This window comes from Mesoplodon densirostris, chromosome 6, assembly GCF_025265405.1.
Source record: "Mesoplodon densirostris isolate mMesDen1 chromosome 6, mMesDen1 primary haplotype, whole genome shotgun sequence".
Taxonomy (NCBI): Eukaryota; Metazoa; Chordata; class Mammalia; order Artiodactyla; family Ziphiidae; genus Mesoplodon; species Mesoplodon densirostris.
Genome location: NC_082666.1, coordinates 113,448,409 through 113,469,884, shown reverse-complemented (window position 1 = coordinate 113,469,884; position 21,476 = coordinate 113,448,409). Strand labels below are relative to the sequence as shown.

Here is a 21,476-nt window from a genome sequence, read left to right as displayed (position 1 = left end):
AATTTTTTTTTTTCGGTACAGGGGCCTCTCACTGTTGTGGTCTCTCCCGTTGCGGAGCACAGGCTCCGGATGCACAGGCTCAGCGGCCATGGCTCACGGGCCTAGCCGCTCCGCAGCATGTGGGATCTTCCCGGACCAGGGCACGAACCCATGTCCCCTGCATCGGCAGGCGGACTCTCAACCACTGCGCCACCAGGGAAGCCCTATAGTAGGAATTTTAAAACTCATGAATACTGGCTGTCTACTTAGCATCTACCACCCTCCTCCCACTTCCTAAAGGTGGCCTTATTTTTGTTCTGTTGTCTGCCTCTACCGCCCCCTCCCACATTCCATGTACTTTGAAAGAAGTTAAATCCATTCCCATAGCAAATTGGCATAGTTTCTTCCCCTGAGAAGTCACATCAAGATCAATGTGAGGGTTCCAGCTTGGATTTGGGCAAAAGGGTTCTCTTCTCTTCATTTCAACATGGTCATACATGGACAGGAGGCCCTGAACGACTGAAGCTTCAGGCTACCAAGCTGGATGAAGGTGGCATATAGAAGACAGTGAAGCCAAAGGAATTTCATAACAGCCCAGAATCACTGAATTAGAGCAATCCTAACTACCTTGTACTTGAAGTCAACTTGAATCAATTTTTCTGTAACCTGAAGCTGAGAGATTCCCATCTGATGCTTATTATCTACTAGATGATATATTACAAATGATAACCAATGGGTCAGATTCACTCTACATCTGTTCTCAAGGAATGGGATTGATTGATGAGGGCATTGGTTAGCCCTAATTATTACAGGGAATTTCTAGCCAAGGTTTAGTGTGGGAGAGAACCAAATAAGTTTCAGGAACATAATCTTCTTGTTATTATTACCTTCATAGCTTCTAAAACTTTAATAGCAACACTCAATTCTCAAGTACTTTTAACTTAGATTTCTTCACCCTGGATCTGAAACCACCTTTTATCCAATTAAACATAAAATTTCCATCTATAAAAAGTTACAGGGACTTAACAGTTTCTGGTTCCACATACAAGGAGCTTGGAAGTTGTCACTCTGTCCTAACAACAAGTAAAAAGCTGAATACACTGAATCAACAACTCTTCTAGGATCTGAAAGAGAGGTGAGGAGGACACAGGACAAACCACTCCTCCCAAGACTGAAGAAACAAACAGACAGATACAGAGAATCGCAACCTACCAGAGCAGAGACTCAGGAGCAGTGGAAACCAGTGCCAGGGTCAGAAAACCTGAACTGTAACTGATGAACTGCTGGAGGCTCAGTAGGAACAACTCTGAGGGTTAAAAACTCTAAGGGTACCCCACAGTTTTCTGAGATTTACCTCCAAGAGCCTAACCAGCTTCTCAAAATAAATACTGGAGAAAAATCCCCTCCTCCTTCTGACAGAGGAAGGGGCAAAGGAACCATTTTGAAATACCAGAGCACTCTATTCTTAACAAGGCCTGCCTTCAGAGAAAACTGATAAACCAAAGCCTAACTGACCTGGAGGAAGGGAAATACCAAACTCCAGCCCACTCTAGTCATCCAGTCCCACCTAGGAGGGCAAAAAAGCCCTGAGAAACACTTGTGAAGTTCACAGTTCAGAGGCATAGCTCACTAAAAGCCTGAGAACTAATCATAGCACAGTAGAACACTTCCCCTCCCCCCAGCACCTTACCGCATTACTAAAGGCCTATTCACAGCCTTTACCCAATATATCATGTCAGGCTATCAAGAAAATATTAAAAGGCATACCAAACCACAAAAACACAATTTAAAGAGACAGACCAAGCATCAGAACCAGACGTAGCAGACATGTTGGAATTTGAAACAAATTGTTAAGGGCTATAATGAATAAAGCAGACAGCATGCAAGAACAGATGGGCAATGCAAGCAGAGATGGAAACCCTAAGAAAGAAACAAAAAAGAGATGCTAGAGATTAAAAACTTTTCAAAAGAAATGAACACTGGCTTTGATGATCTTCTCAGTAGACAGGACAGAGCTGAGGAAGCAATCTCTGAGCTTGAGGATGTCACAGTAGATTCCAAAGCTGAAAAAGGGAACAAAGACTGAAAAACAAAAAACAAAAACAAAAACACCAACATCAAAGGACTGAGGGACAACTACAAAAGGTACAATATGTGCATAATGGGAATACCAAAAGGAGAAAAAAGGGAAAAAGAAACATAAGAAACATCTGGAACAATAATGACTGAGAATTTCCCCAGATTTATGTCAGACACCAAACCACAGATCCAGAAAGCTCAGCGAAAACCAGGCAGAGAACACCAAGAACACCAATGCAAAAACCAAGCAAACAACAAATTAAAAAAAACTACCTAGGCATATTTTCAAACTACCAAAAGTCAAACATAAATTCTGAAAGAAGCCAGAGGAAAAATACATCTTACCTATAAAAGAACAAAGATAAGAATTACATCTGGCATCTCCTCAGAAACCATGCAAGCAAGGAGTGGAGTGAAATATTTAAAGTGTTGAGAGAACAAGAATACCAAACCTACAATCCTGTACCTGTGAAATTATCCTTCAAAAGCGAAGGAGAAATAACAACTTAATCGGAGGGGCTTCCCTGGTGGTGCAGTGGTTAAGAATCTGCCTGCCAATGCAGGAGACACAGGTTCAAGCCCTGGTCCAGGAAGATCCCACATGCCGTGGAGCAACTAAGCCTGTGCGCCACAAGTACTAAGCCTGTGCCTCTCTAAAGCCCGTGAGCCACAACTACTGAGCCCGCATGCCTAGAGCCAGTGCTCCACAACAAAAGAAGCCACTGCAATGAGAAGCCCACGCACCACAACGAAGAGTAGCCCCCACTTGCTGCAACTATAGAAAGCCCACGCACAGCAACAAAGACCCAATGCAGCCACAAATAAAATAAATACATTTATTTAAAAAACTTTATCAGATAAAAAAAAAACTGAGGAAATGTGTTGCCAACAGACCTGCCTTGCAAGAAATATTTTTTAAAAACGTTCTTTAGAGGGAAGGAAAATTATATAGTCAGAAACTTGTAACTACATAAAGAAAGTGCATCAAAGAAGAATAAGTGAAGGTAAAATAAAAACTTTTACTTTTCTTATTCTTAATTGACCTAACAGGTAACAATGTGTTCAAAATAATAATAGTATTTGATTATGTTTGCCTATGGATATATCTTACATATATATGTGTATGTGTGCCTATATGTGTATAAACGTATACAAGAGAAACAATAGCTACTACAAAGGATGGAAGGGAAGAATTAGGATTATTTTGTTATTATAATGTATCATACTACCCATAAAGCAGTATTATTTGAAAGTGGACTTAGATTAACCATAAATGTATATTGCAAACTCTAGAGCAACAATAAAAAAAGTAAAAAAAGGAAATATAACTGACATGCTAAGAAATGAGAGAAAATGGAGTTACATAAAATGCTCAATGCCTTCTGAAAACCACAAAAGGCAAAAAAGAGAAGAAATAAAAAGGAACAAAGAACAAGGGCAACAAATAGAAAACAGTAACTAATATGGTAGATATTAATTCAGCTATATCAATGATCACTCAATATCAATGTCTAAATGCAGCAATAAAAAGACAGAGGTTGTCAGAGCTGATAAAAAAAAACACTGAACTACATATGACTACAAGAAATCCACTTTAAATATAAACACACATATAAATTAAAAGTAAATGGATAGAGAAAAACATACCATGCTAACACTAATCGAAAGAAAGCAATAGTTATATTAATTTCAGACACACATACTTCAAAGCCAAGAAAGCTATCAGCAATAAAGAAGGACATTATGTAATGATAAAGGGGTCAAATCTCCAAGAACACATACCAATCCTTAACACATATAACAACCAAGTATCAAACTACGTGAGGCAAAAACTGATAGAACTGAAAGGAAAAACAGAAGAATCCATTATCATAATTAAAATTTCAATATATCTCTATCAGAAATGGACAGATCCAGTAAGCAGAAAACCAGTACAAATGTAATTGAACTCAACAACACCATCAATCAACTGGATATAACTGACATTTATAGCCTACTTCATCCAACAACAGCAGGATACACATTCTTCTGAAGCTCACATGGAACATTCACCAAGATAGGCCCCATTTGGGGCCATAAAGCACACCTTAACAAATTTTAAAGAAAAGTAATCATACAATGTCTACTCTCAGTCCACAAGAGAATTCAACAACAAATCAAGAACAGAAAAATAACTGGAAAATCCCAAAACACTCAGAGATTAAACAACACTCTTCTAAATAATACGAGTCAAAGAAGAAATCTCAAGCACTATAGAATTTTTAAAAAATTTCATTCAATAAAAATAAATGAATAAATAAATAAAAGAAATCTTAAGAGAAATTTTAAAATATTTTGAAGTAAATGAAAATGAAAACACAATTTATCGAAATCTGTGGTATACAGAAAAAGCAGTGCTTAGAGGAAATTTTATACACCACTGAATGCATATGTTATGAAAGAATATCTAAAATCAATACACTAGAAAAAGTGCAAGTCAAATCCAAAGTAAGCAGAAGAAAGAAATAATAATAAAACAGAAATTAGGAAATTGAAAACAAAAAACAACAGAGAAAATCAACAACAAGAAAAAAGCTGGTTCCTTAAGATCAATATAATAAATAAGCTTCTAGCCATACTTATGAAGGAAAAAGGAAAGAGGACACAAATGATTTAACAGATGTTAAAAGAATAACAAAAAAAAATACTATGAACAATTCTATGCCCACAAATTTGATAAGCTATATGAAATGAACCAATTCCTTTAAAGATGCAAACTGCCCAAACTCACACAAGAAGAAACAGATAATCTGAATGTAACTATGTCTATTTAAAAAATTGAATCAATAAATAACCTTCCAAAACAGAAAGCACCAGGTCCACAAGGGTTCAGTGGTAAATTTCTACCAAAAATTTTAGGAAGAAATTACAGTTGACCCTTGAACAACACAGAGGTTCATCTGTGTATAATTTATAGTCAGCCCTCTGGACCCACAGTTCCTATGCATCCATGGATTCAACCAACCACAGACCACATAGGGCTTTACTATTTACTACTGAAAAATATCTGTGTATAAGTGGATCTGTACAGTTCAAAACCGTGTTGTTCAAGGGTTAACTGTATTCCAATTTTCTACAATCTTTTTCAGAGTACAGAAGCATAAGGAATACTTCCTAACTCATTCTATGAGACCAGCAACACCTTAATACCAAAACCAGAAGGACATTACAAGAAAACTACAAACCCGTATCTCTCATGAACACAGATGCAAACATCCTCAACAAAGTATTAGCAAACTGAAACCAACAGTGTATAAAAAGAATTAAACAACACAACGAAGTGGGATTTATCCCAGGTATACTAGGCTGCTCAGCACTCAAAAATCAATTAAAAGAATCCATCACATCAGCAGGCTTAAAAAAAAATTACATGATCATATTAATAAATGCAAGAAAAGCATCTGACAAAATTTAATACCCATTCATGATACCCAATCTCAATAAACTAGGAATATAAGGGAACTTCCTCAACTTGATAAAGAATATTTATTAAACACCTACAGCTAACATCATAATTAAGGATGAGACACTAGAAGTTTCTGCACTACGATCAGGTAAAAGGCACTCCTTTTCAATGTCATACTGGAAGTCCTTATTAATGCAATAAGGCAGGAAAAGGAAATAAAAGGTAATACAGACTGGGAAGGAAGACATAAAACTGTCATTGTTCAGATGATATGATTGTCTACTACATAGAAAATCCAAAATAATCAACAAAAAAATTCCTGGAACTAATAAGCAATTATACCAAGGTTGCAGAATTCAGGCTAAATTATAAAAATCAACTGCTTTTCTATATATCAACAATAAACAGGTGAAATTTGAAATTAAAAATGCTTACATCAGCATCTCAAAAAATGAAACACTTAGATATAAATCTAACAAAATATGTACAAGATCCACACAAGGAAAACTACAAAACTTATGGAAAAAAATCAAAGAAGAACTAAATAAGCGGAGAGATATTCCATGTTCATGGATAGGACAACTCAGTATGGTTAAGATGTCGGTTCTCCCCAATTTGATCTATAAATTCAATGTACAGATGTGACATCAAAGGCACAATCCTTGAAAGAAATAATGGATAAGCTGGACTTCATTAAAACGAAAAATTTATGCTATGCAAAACACAAAGTCAAGAGAATGAGAAGACAAGCAACAGACTGGGACAAACTGTTTGCAAAACACACATCCGACAAAGGAATATTACCTAAAATATACAAAGAACTCTTAAAACTCAACAATAAGAAAAAACAATTCATTTAAAAACTGAGCCCAAAACCTTGACACCTCACCAAAGAAGATATGTACATGGTAAATAAGCCTATGACAAGATGCTCCACATATATGTCATCACAGAAATGCAAATTAAAACAACAGAGATACCACTACACACTCGTTAGAATAGCCAAAATCTGGAACACTGACAACACCAAATGTTGGCAAGGATGTAGAGCAATGGAAATTCTCTTTCATTGCCAGTAGGAAGGCAAAATGGTACAGCCACTTTGGAAGACAGTTTGGTAAATTCTTATAAAACTAAACGGAATCTTACCATACGATCCAGCAATCATGCTCCTTGGCAGTTACCCAAAGGAATTGAAAACTATGTCCACTTAAAAATCTGCACACAGTTGTGTACAGTAGCTTTATTCACAATCACCAACACTTGGAAGCAACCCAGGTGTCCTTCAGTAGGTAAATGGATAAACAAATTGTGATACATCTATACAGTGGAATATTATTCAGCAATAAAAAGAAATGAGCTATCAAGGCATGAGACGACATGAAGAAAATGTCAATGAATAGTACTAAGTGAAAGAAGACAATCTGAAAAAGCTGCATACTGTATGATAACAGCTATAGGACACTCTGGGAAAGGTAAAAGCATGAAGACAGTAAAGAGATCAGCGGTTGTGAGGGTGAAGGGGATGAACAGGCAGAGCACAGAGGACTTTCAGGGCAGTGAAAATACTAAGTATGATACCATAATGGTGGATACATTTCATTTTACATCTGTCTAAGCCCACAGAATGCACAACACCAAGAGTGAACCCTTGTGTAAAGTTACTCACTTGTAACCATGTAGGTTAATCAATTGTAACAAATGTACCACTCAGGTGGAGGATGTTGCTAATGAGAGAGGCTATTCGTAAGTGGAGGCAGGGGGTATATTGGAAATCTCTGTACTTTCCCCTCAATTTTGCTGTGAACCCAAAACTGCTCTAAAAAAATTTAGTTTTTTAAAATCTATATAGCAAATTTTCCTCAAAGTAATTTATAGCAACTCCCCATTTAAAGAAAAGGATTTTATCAGAATTCAAGGCTCTAATAAACAGAGCTTCATTCTTCCCCACAGTGAAGTGTCCTTTCACCAACCAAAACCCAAAACCTCCATTATGCCCAGCATCCCAGGACCCCTGGCTTGCTTGAAGACTTCTTTTTTCTTTTTCTTTTTTTTTTTTTTAAGCTGCACCGCATGGCATGTGGGATCTTAGCTCCCCCACCAGGGATGGAACCCGCGCCCCCTACAATGGAAGCACGGCGTCTTAACCACTGGATGACCAGGGAAGTCCTTGATGGCTTCTCTTCTAAAGTCATGTCATTTCTCCCTCTCAACAGGATCAGTATCAGTTTCATCAGCAAGCAAACTGGGAGAGTATCTCCATCTTCAGAAAGCCTCATTAACCCACTTCTAGCTATCATGACACTTCTACGAACTAATATGGAATGATTTCTAGGATATATTGTTAACTGAAAAAAAGTAAAGTGCAAAAGAGTACGTACAGAATCCTACTTGTGCAAGAATGGAAACAGGTAAACAAGTACATCCTTAATTTTGCAAAAGAAACATATGATGGATAAACTAGAAACTAATGAGATTCATTAACACCCTCAAGGGTGGGAATCGGAAGGGATTAGAGGGAGGAAGTGAGTAGTGACACTTCCATGAATAGTTTCGACTTTTGAAATTGTATTGATACTTCACATACTCAAACAAGAGTGAGGAAATCTAATTTTACTTCATATGAATCAAACGTAATTAACTGAAGGGGAAATAATGTAAATAACTTTTTAACACAGTATTTTTACTCTATACCCTCAGTCTAAAGACATAAATACTCTATCAAACTCTAGTTAGAAAGTGTGTTTATCACAGTGGTATGGATCAGCAATTTTGAAACTATTTTCTGCATTACAACAGGACTGAGCAATTGAGTAAATATACTGTATATAATACATATACAGAATAGGAGAGAATGAGAATGAATCCTGTGGTGAACTGGAAATGGAGTTATCAGTATGAACTCATGGCTTTCAATGTATAAATACAGACCTTGACATAAGTATGTGTGTGTGTGTGTGTATATATATATATATATATATATATATAAAATCTAATTTATTTATCTACATATTTCTTAGCTCTGCCCAGTAAAAGGGCCAAGAAGAAGACACTCAAGGAACAATGAGCATGTTTAGTGCCCAGATGTTGGTTCTTAAATACCATTCCCCATTTAAGGAACTGGAGACTTCCATCTCTGACTATGGGGAGTGAGTGGTACTGGACTACTAGCCCTTCTTCATTCAATATATATGAAATATCTTTCAGATGTTGATCAACAGGTAGTGACAGACTGATCTGGGAGCCCACTGACTGTTCCAGCTTTCTTTCTGAAGGCACTTTACAGGCTGGGGTGCAAGGCAGGGAGATCTAAACAGAACAACACTGGTCTTGCTGATACACTGACATGAGAGGGCAGGGGAGGCTGGGTGGCTGGAATTTGCAGGACAGGGAACCAGAGAGGAGAGAGCCTCTCACAGAGAGAGCTCTAATAATCTGCATGGGGTTCCCTTAAGCTTTAAACTGAGGCAATTATCATTTCATAGGTAATTATCAAAGAAAGAACATCAACAGGGAGCTGTGGTCTGAACAACTCCTGATGTTCACGTATGACCAGCAAGAAGCAAGAAAATGTACAGAACACCCCAGGCATTTAGTAAAGACATCAGAAACTTTTAAAACAAGCCTCAAAAGGGTCAAGCAGATCCTCCAGGAGAATAACTGCTTGCTAGAACAAAGCAGCACTTTAAGAAAGACACCCAGTAAGGGCTGTCCTATCTGTAGAAAAACAAAACCAATTTACAGAAGTATTTCATAGAATTCAAAAGGAGAATGACCAGAGGTTTACAGTTAGGAAGAGATAACAAGTCTATAATACTATTACAGATACTAAAATGAATAAATTATATTGTTACTTAATGTGTTAATCATGTTGGCTTTATTTTTATTCTAGAGAATATGAAAATACTGACTACCTCCATCTCTCAAACCTTATTTTGCCCTCCAAAGTCCTAAGTTATTCAATGGAAATTCTAATCAGGAGGTTTCCAGGAACCTTAAACCTCAAAATAATCCTAACTGGTAGTGGCCTTCAAATCTAGCATTCTTCCAAATGATGATATCAGTGAACAAAATATTTGTACAACTGTGACTTGCAGAGTTGTCTGCAGGATCATTCATCAATTGCGCAAGAGAAAAAGGCACTTTTTCTTAAAGTATGTTAAGAGACACAACACAGCTTCCACAGGTCAGGCAGCTTAACATCTTCCTGTGGAGCTCAGCGGAACTCAGCCTAGCTTCTCCAGCTACAGGTGAGGGGCCAGGTCTCAGGAAATGGACTCAGCCAAGCAGAGGAGAAAAAGGAATCAAGTCTGGACCAGGGGTAAGAATAGTACAGCCTGCAGACCACTCTGCACCCAGTTGTTGCTTAGCTCTCAAGCTAAAAACACTCTACTTTTTTCTAAAGCACTGTAAAAAATTTTTTTTGATTTTTTTTAAATAAAGTATGACAAAGACTGTAAGAGGTCCACAAAGCCTAAAATATCTGGCCTTTTACGAAAAAGTTTCCCTAACCCTAGTCTAGACTAACTCTGGCTCCCAAGGGACCCTCTCAGAAAGCAAACTGTGCTAAATATCAATTGCCAGAAGCAGACTGATACAAATTCAGTTTTCTTTCTAATATTTCCAGCTCTGCCTTTCTAGCTGCTGGTGCTCTACCTAACCTGACCCAGAGTCATGGGCTAATTTTATACTCCCCTGGCCCCTCCCCTGTAGAAGAGGGGCCTTCTACACTGTGGACCTCTTGTGGCCTTCAGTACCTTCCAATGCCCCCTCCCCACCAAAGGCTGCATGACCTAACTGGGCAGGCCTGGAGAGAGGGCTAAGGGAGAACAGCCAAGGCCAGCTGTCTCTTCATCCTATAAGCCACGTGTATATGTACTGGATCCAAAAATAAGCTTGTTTTATTTAATCTTTGCCAACGTTACTTTCTCAACAACCAAAATTTTTCAGTTCTTCATCCCATGAACTATCTGTCAATGGACTAGGCACTCTTCTGATAATGGGCACCTGCCCCAATTCCAGGGAATGAGCTTATCTGCAGAAGAAGCAGATTGATAATAAACAAGTAAAAAATAAATTCAGGAACTAAGAAGTACAAAGACAAGGCTAAAATAGGAAAATGTAACAGAGGGTGAGAAGTAAGGAGGCCTGTTTTGGTTAAAATGGCAAGGTAACAACTCTCTAAGGAGATGACATTTGAGCAGAGACCAAGCAAAGGGAACACTGAGTAGCCTGAGAGGAGAATGAGCGTTGTCTCACAGAGAACAAGGGCTGCAGGACCAAGTGGGATGGACAAGGGCAAGAAAGGTGAGAGATGGAGCAGGAGAAGGTGAGGCAGCCAGAGCAGCAAGACCTTATACATTTGCTATCAGTTTCCCTGCAAATAACTACAACCTTAGTGGAATTATCCTACAGTTCTAGGTCAGAAGTCTAAAATGGGTTGGCAGGGTTGTATTCCTGAGGCTCCAGAGAATGAGTTTCCTTGCCTTTCCCTGCTTCCAGAAGCTGTCCACATTCCTTGGCTCAGGGCCTCTTCCCTGCAAACTTCTTCCCATCCTCATTTCTCTTCTCAAATTCTAATCCTCCTGCCTCTCTCTTAAACAGAACCTTGTCTTTATATTGGCCCCACTACATAATCCAGGATAACCTCTTCATTTCAAGATCTTATATTTATTCATATCTGTGATGTCCCTTTTGCATTGTAAGATCACACATACACAGGTTTCAGGGATTAGGACATGGACGTCTTTGGGAGTCACTATTCAGCCCATCACACTTTATTTCTGAGAATTATTTGAAGTAGGGGAATGAAGTGATTCACACTTTATTTCTGAGAATTATTTGAAGTAGGGGAATGAAGTGATTATTTTTTAGATTACTTGGGCTGCACTGTGGGGAATGTACTACATATAGTGAGGCAAGAATGGAAGCAGAGAGATGAGTCAGCAGGTTATTACTAACATATACTTCCTGTTTTTTAAAAAGAAAATAATATCTACAGAACATAAAAGATTATTTCGGTAGTATTTTTTTAAATGGAAATAAGGTCAGAAATGAATTAGCAACAACCAATAATTATTAGTTCCACAAAAAGGCCATGAGTACTCTGAGTCATTTTTAATGGCATCTCTGGCATGCTGAAATGAAGAAATTAAAATTATACTACTAAAAGTTTGTATTAGGAAAGAACTAAAATCAATGATCTAAGATTCCACCTTAAAAAGCTATAAAATGAGAAGTAAATTTAACCCAAAGAAAATAGAGGAAAGAAAATAATAAAGAAATTAATGAAATAGGAAACAGAAAAGAAAAAAAAATCAATGAAACCAAAGCCAGTTCTTTGAAAGGATCAAGAAAAATAATAAATGTTCTGACAGAACTTTTAAGAAAAAAGACATGAATTATCAATATCAAAAATGAAAAAGGAACCATCACTATATTTAGATTCAACAGACGTTAAAAGGATAATAAGTGAATATTATGAACAACTTCATGCCAATAAATTTGGAAACTTGGATAAAACAGATGATTTCCTTAAAAGACATAATTTATCAAAACTTAAAAAAGAAATGGATCACTTGAATAGTCCTATATCTACTAAAGAAATTAAATTCATAGTTAAAAATCTTCCCACAAAGAAAACTCCTAGACCAGACGGTTTTGTTGGTGCTTTTTACCAAAGAAATAATATCAATTCTACACAAGTTCTTCCAGCAAAATAGAAGAAACAAAATTGCAACATTTTCCAATTCATTTTATGAGACCAGCAATACCTTGACACCAAAAACAGACACAAACATTGCAAGAAAAGAAAGTTACAAACAAATTTCCCTTATGAGCAAAGTTGCAAAATTCCTCAACAAAATTTTGGCAAACCAAATCTGGCAATATATAAAAGCAATAATATATCATGATCAAGAAGGGTGCATTCCAGGAATACAAGGTTGTTTCATATTTGAAGATCAATCAATTCACCATATTAAAAGACTGAAAAACTATATGATCATCTTAATAAAAGCAAAACAAAAAAAGATTTGATAAAATTCAACACCCATTCATGATTTAGAAAACAAACAAAAAAACCCTCACAAAATTGGGAATAGAAACTTTTTCACCCTAGTAAAGTACGTAAGTGAAAAAACTACAGCTAAATTATACTTAGTGGTGAAAGACTAAATGCCTTCCCCTTAACATTCTCACCACTTTTATTAAACACTGTAATAAAGGTCCTAACTGATGTAGTAAGAATAAAAAAAAAGGCCAACATAATGGAAAGGAAGAAGTAAAACTGTCTTTTTATTTGCAGATGACTTGAATATCTACATAGAAAATCCCAAGGAATCTACAAAAAAAATTCCTAGAACTAAAAAGTGAGTTTAAGATGGTTGCAGGATACAGTCAACATATAAAAAACAACTGTATTTCCACAGCCTAGCAATAAAAATCAGGAGTCTAAATTAAGAAATGTCACTTTACAGTATCATCAAAAATATGCAATATTTAGGAATAAATTTAGCCAAGCATGTTCAAGACTGTACACAGTAATTGAGACAGTGAAGAGCATAGAGAGCCTGGGTATAATTCAAACATATATGGTCAACTGATTTTTTTAGAAAGGTCCTAAGATAATTCAATGGATGAAAAGTTAGTCTTCAATAAATGGTGCTGAAAGAATTGGATATACTTTATAATATATAATAAAAATATATTTGGTCTTTGTCATGGGATCCTGGCACAGAGCTCTTAAAACCCTTGGAATTTCCTGAGTTATAGAACTATTTTCTATTTTTATTCATACTGAGCCCCTCTCAACCATACCTGAGCTTATGTTAATGAGATAACTGCTAGAGGGCCCCTTAATAGTTTTAGGATGGAGGCTGGTCACCAGAAGGACCAAGCCATGATTAGAGGTTGGAACTTTTATCCCTACCCCTCAGTCTCTGGGGAGGGTAGAGGAACCAGAGATTGAGTTCAATCACTTATGGCCAATGATTTAATCAACTGTGGCTATGTAATGAAACCTACATAAAACCCATTAACAATTGGGTTCAAGAAGCTTCCAGACTATTGAACACATGTTTGGGAGGGTGTCATGTCCAAGAGGGCATGGAAGCTCCTTAACCCCCTCCAGCCCAATCTTGCCCTATGAATTCTACCATTTTGGCTGTTCCTGAGGTGTAGCCTTTATAATAAACCAGTAATAGTAAATAAAGCACTTCCCTGAGGTCTATGAGTCAGTCTAGCAAATCCTATTCCTGACACTAAATGCTGGGGGGGCGGGGGGGGAGGAGTCCCCTACACCAATTCACTAATTCTCTGACACCAACTGGATGTCCAACAATTCAATTCAATTCCGATGCTAACGCCCTAAATTAGCATAGACCCTACAGGTTAAAGGCTCAGTCCCATAAGACTTCTTTCACTTTAGATGCCAGTTATAAGTCCCAGAGATCACCCATACTTCTGACCAACCAGCTATAAATTCAAGAGTTCCCCACAAACCCCTCATCAGATTCAATAATTCATTAGAATAACTCACAAAATTTAAGAAATCACTTTACTTACATTTACCACTTTATTATTAAAATACAACTCAGGAACAGCCAAATGGAAGAGATATATGGCGCAAGGTACGGGGGAGGAGGGACACAAAGGTTTCACCCTCCCAACACTTCCATGCATTCACCAACTTGGTAATTCCCCCAAACCCCATTGTTTATAGGTTTCTATGGAGTTTTCACTCTATAGGCACAATTGATTAAATCATTGGACAGTGGTAACTGAACTCAATCTTTGGCCCCTCTACTTTCTCAAAGTTGGAGGACTGGGGCTGAAAGTTCTAACCCTCTAATCCCATGATTGATTTTTCTGTCAACCAGCCCCATCTTAAAGTTATCTAAGGCTCCTGCTTTGAACCATCTCATTCACTTGAAAAAGATACTCCTATTATGCCAGAGAAATTCCCAGGATTTTAGGAGCTCTGTGCCAGACACCCAAGGCAAAAATCAAATACATATTTTATTATACCGCATTACCTAAATCCACACCTTGCAACAAAAATTAACTAAGAATGCATCATAGATTTAAATATAAAATGTAAATACTAAAAACATTCTGAAAGAAAACATAGTGTGAGAAAGTCTTTGTGACTTTGGAGTAGGACAAGATTTCTTAGGTCACAAAAGAGAAACAAACCATAAAAGAAAACAAATTGAGTAAATTGCACTTCAACTGAAAAACTTTTGTTCTTCAAAACAAACTGTTAAGAAAAAGACAAGCCAAAGAGCAAAAAAAAAAATACTTAAAAAACATGTATCTGCAAAAGGTCTTGTATTAAGAATATATTAGAAACTCTATAACCAATTCAACTTTTATTTCTATTAAAACATGGGCAAAAGATCTGAATAAACACTCTCCAAAAAAGATATACAGGTGACAAAAAAGCACCAGAAAAGATGCTCAAAATCATTACTCATTAGAGAAATGATATCTAAAACCACAATTATATATTGAATATAACTACATACCCATTAGGTTGTTTAAAATTAAAAACTGACAATATCAAGTGTTGACAAGGATGTGGAACACCTGGAAGGCTCATACATTGCTGGCAGGAATGCAAAATGGCTAGGAAACAGTAGGAGTTTCTTACAAAATAAAAGGTACAGTTATTATAAAACCCAATAATTCCACTCTTAAGTATTTATCCAAGAGAAATGAAAACATGTTCACAAAATGACTTATATGTCACTGTTCATGGAAGCGGTATTTATAAAAGCCAAAATATTGGAAAAATCCAGATGACCATTAACTGCTGAACAGGTAAACAAATTGTGGTATATCTATGCAATGGACTACTCAGCATATAAAATGAATACTCAGCAATATAATAAAAATCATACTCAGCAATAAAGTGAAACTACTGAAATATATATCATGGGTGAATCTCAAAGCATTATGCTAAGTGAAGGAAGCCAGATACAAAAGGCCATCTATAGAATGATTCCATATGTGGGACATGCTAGAAGAGGAAAAACTATGGTAAGAGCAACGAGATCAGTGTTTTAAGGGGGTCAGAATAAGGGAAAAGACTGACTACAAATGGGCATAAGAAAGATTTTTTACAGCACCACTTACCAGCAGGCTGGTACAAGCCCTAGGACAACCTGGCCCTGAAACCAGCTGCCCCAGAACCCAACCCCACCCATGAGGCAGAGCCTGGCAGCCAACCAGGCCAGAGGCCAGCACCACCTACCAGCACAGTAGTTAGCCCTGCCACATAGGGAACATCCCTAGAACATACAGCTCTGGTGACCAGAGGGGAGTGTGCTGCTGGACCCCATAGGACATTGCCTACATAATGCTACTTATCCAGGATCAGGAAATGTAACCAACCTACCTAATACACAGAAATAAAAATAGAGAACTAAGAAAAATGAGGCAACAAAGGAATACGTTTCAAAGAAACAAATTAAAATGCCAGAAGAATTAAGAAAAGTGGAGATAAGCAAACTATCTGATAAACAGTTCAAGATAGATCATAAAGCTGTTCAGTGAACTGAGGAGAATAGATGTAAAGAAATTTACTGTCACTGTTTGTAGATGACATGATACTATATATAGAAAGTCCTAAAGACACCACCAAAAAACTATTAGAACTCATCAGTGAATTCAATAAAGTTGCAGGGTACAAAATGAATATACTGAAATCTGTTACCTTTCTATAAACTAACAACAAACTATCAGAAAGAGAAGTTAAGAAAACAATCCCATGTACAACTGCATCAAAAATATCTAGGAATAAATCTAAACAAGGAGGTAAAAGACCTATACTCGGAAAACTGTAAGAAGTTGAAGACAACACCAACAAATGGAAAGATATACTGTGCTAATGGATTTGAAGAATATTGTTAAAATGACCATACTACCGAAGGCAATCTACAGATACAGTGCAATCCCTATCAAAATCCCCATGGCATTTGAACTAGAACAAATAATTCTAAAATTTGTATGGAAACACAAAAGACCCCAAATAGCCAAAACAACCTTGAGAAAGAAGAACAGAGCTAGAGGTATCATATGCTCTGATTTCAAACTATATTACAAAGCTACAGTAATCAAAACAATATGGTACCTGCACAAAAACACATACACAGGTTAATGGAACAGAAGAGAGAGCCCAGAAATGAACCCACACTTTTATTAGCAATTAATCTACAACAAAGGAGGAAAGGACACAAGATGTAGGAATAAATGGTGTTAGGAAAACTGGATAACTTTGCTAATGCAAAAGTATCAAACTGGACTACATTCTCACACCACATGTAAAAATAAACACAAAATGAATTAAAGACTTAAATATAAGACCTGAAACCATAAAACTAGAAGAAAACATAGGTGGTATGCTCTTTGACATTGGTCTTAGCAATATTTTTTTGGATATGTCTCCTCAGGTAAAGGAAACAAAAGCAAATATAAACAAATGATACTACATCAAACTAAAAAGCTTTTGCACAGTGAAGGAAACAATCAACAAAACGAAAAGAGCACCTACTGAATGGGAAAATATATTTGCAAAGGATATATCTGATAATGGGTTAATATCCAAAATATACAAAGAATTCATACAACTCAGCATCAAGAACACAAACACCCTGATTAAAAAATGGGCAGATAACCTGAATAGACATTTTTCCAAAAAGATATACAGATGGCCAACAGATGCATGAAATCATTAATGATTAAGGAAACATAAATCAAAACCACAGTGAGATATTACCTCACACCTGTCAGAATGGCTATTATTTTTAAAAAAAACAAGAAAACAAATAACAAGTGTTGGTGAGAATGTGGAGAAAAGGGAACCCTTGTGCACTGTTGGTGAGAATATAAATTCATGCAACCACTATGAAAAACAGTACGGACGTTCCTCAAAAAACTAAAAACAGAACTATCATACCATCCAGCAATTTCACTCCTTGGTATCCCTCCAAAGAAATCAAAAATACTAATTCAAAAAGATATATGCACCCATATGTTCATTGCAGTATTATTTACAACAGCCAAGATATGGAAGCAACCTAAGTGTCCACTGATAAATGAATGGATAAAGAAAATGTGATACATATACCTATATGTTCAGCAGAGTATTACTCAGCCATGAAAAAGAATGAAATCCTGCCATTTGCAAGAACATGGCTAGACCTAGAGGGCATTATGCTAAGTGAAATAAGTTAGATAAAGAAAGACAAATACTGCATGATTTCACTTATATGTAGAATCTATAAAACAAATAAACATAACCAAACAAAAACAGAGTCATAGATAGAGAACAAACAAGTGGTTGCCAAAGGGGCCGAGGGTAGGGAGATGAATGAAATAGGTGAGGGAGATTAAGAGGTATAAACTTCCAGTTACAAAATAAATGAGTCACAGGGATGAAATGTATACCATGGAGAATACAGTCAGTAATATTTAATAACTGTATGGTGACAGATGGTAACTAGACTTATCATAGTGATCATTTTGTATATAGATAGAATGAATCACCATGTTGTGCACCTGGACCTAACATAGTATTATAGGTCAATTATACTTCAATTTAAAAAGAAAAAAGAAAGCTTTTTAAGGGATAAACATGTTCTATATCACAACTGTCGTCATGGTTTAAACATGTCAAAACTAATCAATTACATATGTACTAAAACTGGTACATTTTACTGCAAGTAATTCATACCTCTGTAACACAGTTTTTTTTTAATTTCCAAGAAAAGAACCCTATGCTAAACTAATACAAATTTGTGGATTATCTATCCTTTCAGTTTACTTAGCAAACTCTCTAAGGGACTAACATTCAAATACACAAGTGTAACTTAACCTAAGATTCTGAAACAATACTGACTAGATAACTTTGTTACTCAGAGGCCTCCATATATCTAACCATGTCATGACATCTACATCCATTTGAACAACACAACATTCAATAAAGCACATTGACAATTTTAGTGAGAAGTTTTTAGTCAGAACATAATTTACTAGAACTCAAAAGCAGAAGCAAAAGTACCTTTACTTTTTTAAAAAACCCACACTAGTATAATTCAGTGACTCAATTTAGAGTTCTACACACAGGAATCAATTACCAAGAATTGTTTATACTCTATTTCAGGAATTTCAAGAGAAAAAAATCCTCCATCTCAGAAATTCCTCATAAAATTTTCATGATAAAAACAATACATATCTACTTTGCTACTTAGTGTTAGAACACTGAAAGAACAAAAATAAACAGATGACGAGGATTAAATGTTTACTTACAATGCAATAGCCTAGTCAAAAGGTCTTTTTCATAATTTCATTATAGGTAATATATTAAAATTTTGACTCCAAAGTAATTTGAAATAGCAAAATTATTTCAGCTTTTCTTTGTGTGTGTATGTGTTTGTGTGTATGTAAAAAACAAGATAAAATTTTTAAATGAATAAAAAAATAATTTCTAGAGCATGCAGGGGAGACAGCACACATTCAGGCCAATCTCTAATATAATCTATGTAGCCAGTGCTTCACAATGAGCTTTGACTATCAAAATGATATTTCTCAGCATTCTAAGAGAAGTATAGGTAAGCTATAAACCCAGAAGCAATGTTCGAACCCACGAGAAAGAAAACGTAACATCGATTCCCAACCTGGAGTCATGCCTAGGGTATGGCATGGTATCTGAAAGCACCTATGTATAGAAAACTTCATCTGCAGCCATGATAACTATGATACAAATTTTTCTGTATCTAGATTATCACTGTGGTTAGTAAAAGAAAATTCATTTAAATACATTACTGTAACCAGAGTGGCATTTTGACATTACACATCTTCTCAAGCAATGTAGGACCACTACAATGTGTAAGTGCATGGAATTTTAAGAACTTAAAAAGGAGACCTCATACCCCAAAAGATTAAAAATCACTGGTATTCATAACCCAGCAATCCCACTATTGGGCATATACCCAGAGAAAATCACAGTTCAAAAAGACACATGCACCCCAATGTTCATTGCAGCACTATTTACAATAGCCAGGTCATGGAAGCAACCTAAATGCCCATCAACAGACGAATGGATAAAGAAGATGTGGTACATATATACAATGGAATATTACTCAGCCATAAAAAGGAACGAAATTGGGTCATCTGTAGAGATGTGGATCGATCTAGAGACTCTCATACAGAGTGAAGTAAGTCAGAAAGAGAGAAACAAATATCGTATATTAACGCATATATGTGGAACCTAGAAAAATGGTACAGATGAACCAGTTTGCAGGTCAGAAGTTGAGACACAGATGTAGAGAACAAACATACGGACACCAAGGGGGGAAAGCAGCGGGGGCGGTGGGGGGTGACGAATTGGATGATTGGGATTGACATGTATATACTGATGTGTATAAAATTGATGACTAATAAGAACCTGCTGTATAAAAAAAGAAACTGACATCTATGTTGATAAAAGAAAACAAATGTCAAAAGAAAAAAAATTAGAATTTTATACTACTATTTTTATAGGCTATAATAAGTTTAAATATTCATTTTAAGTGTGTAAAGAGATTCTGTGTATCTAAACATACAATACACTTAATGTGTACATATTAATAAAGACAGACATACTAAACTGCCTGTTTCAAATATATGTAAGAAAACCTTTCAGAGAAATTTGAAAGAATGATTTTATTTATATACTCTAAGTTACTAAAATGATTTGTCCCAATTTTTCTATAATTCACACTTTTATTTTGGACAAAATACGGTAAAAAATCGTATGTTAAAACATAGGAAAAATTATCCTGATCATGCAAAAGCACACAACAAAGAAAATAGATCTGATAAGCCCTTGGAAAAAAGTATTCAAGGCTAACTTGTTAATCTGATAAAGCATCTGCTATATTACCTAGTATGTCCCCAAAAAGGCAACCTATAAAAGATAGTTGTAAACTGTGCTAAAGCATTAAAGCCTTTTCCAAAGAACATGGGTAATGTGGAGACACAAAACCAATGGGCAGCAAAGGAATAGGTAAAACAAAAAGAATTCTACCAGTCATTATAGTGTTATAATTACAAAACCCATTACCAACAGAAAGACAGTAATGCTAGTTATAATCAACTCTTCTTTCTGAAGCGTCGTTCTGCCACTATCACTATCACTCCTCAAACATTCACATAATTGGGCCTTCCTTAAAAGCCCCCAAACTGCTCAATGTCTTCCCAATAAGCCCCTCACCAGCCCTCAGAGGACCTGAGTGCAGTGACCTCAGAGCCATCGGTCACGAAGTTAGACTCAGTCACCCAGTCACCTGATCCTAAGGTCACAGATACAAGAATTCTAATTCTCTCAGTGTAAGTTTTTCATACTGTTTAAGAAAAAATGTTTAAATATATGTAAAGCCCTTATAAAAACTATTAACCGCTATAATTTATTGACTACTGCACTGTGTTTTATGTACATTGTCACATCAAGCCTTCAACAATCCTACAAGGAGGATAGTGTTACTCGAGTTGGACAGATGTAAAAGCAGAAGACTGTACTGCAAATTGTCATCACCCAGGCAGCTGAGCATAATAATCCTACTCTGACTGCCAAAGAAGTTAAAACTAATCCTTTTACTATGGTACATTATATCATTATATATACTCATTTACACTGAATGTTCCTAAATACCATAAAATTTTTCAATATTTTAAGGTGGAAGCTATGGAGTTGGAAGCTTGGAAAATCTGAGGACCTTTAACAATGAAACTGAAGAACATCAGCCTCAACTAAGACACCTCTAAAAACATTCTGTCTAGAAATACTCCTCCAAGTCCCAGCATTGCTCTGGGTATACTCTAAATGCTCAAAAAATACTTGTTGAATGAATAAAATACTGTATGTTGTTCCCTCAAATGTCTGATTATCTCAAATGGATTATCCCATTTATATTTTTACTGAAAAAAAAAT

The 21,476-nt window shown here is 36.2% G+C and overlaps 1 protein-coding gene across 4 annotated transcripts in view; it reads right to left on the bottom strand.

Annotated features, from left to right (window-relative positions):
* Positions 1-21,476, bottom strand: part of AUH (AU RNA binding methylglutaconyl-CoA hydratase) — a 162,862-nt gene that overhangs the window by 121,298 nt on the left and 20,088 nt on the right. The window lies entirely within an intron of this gene.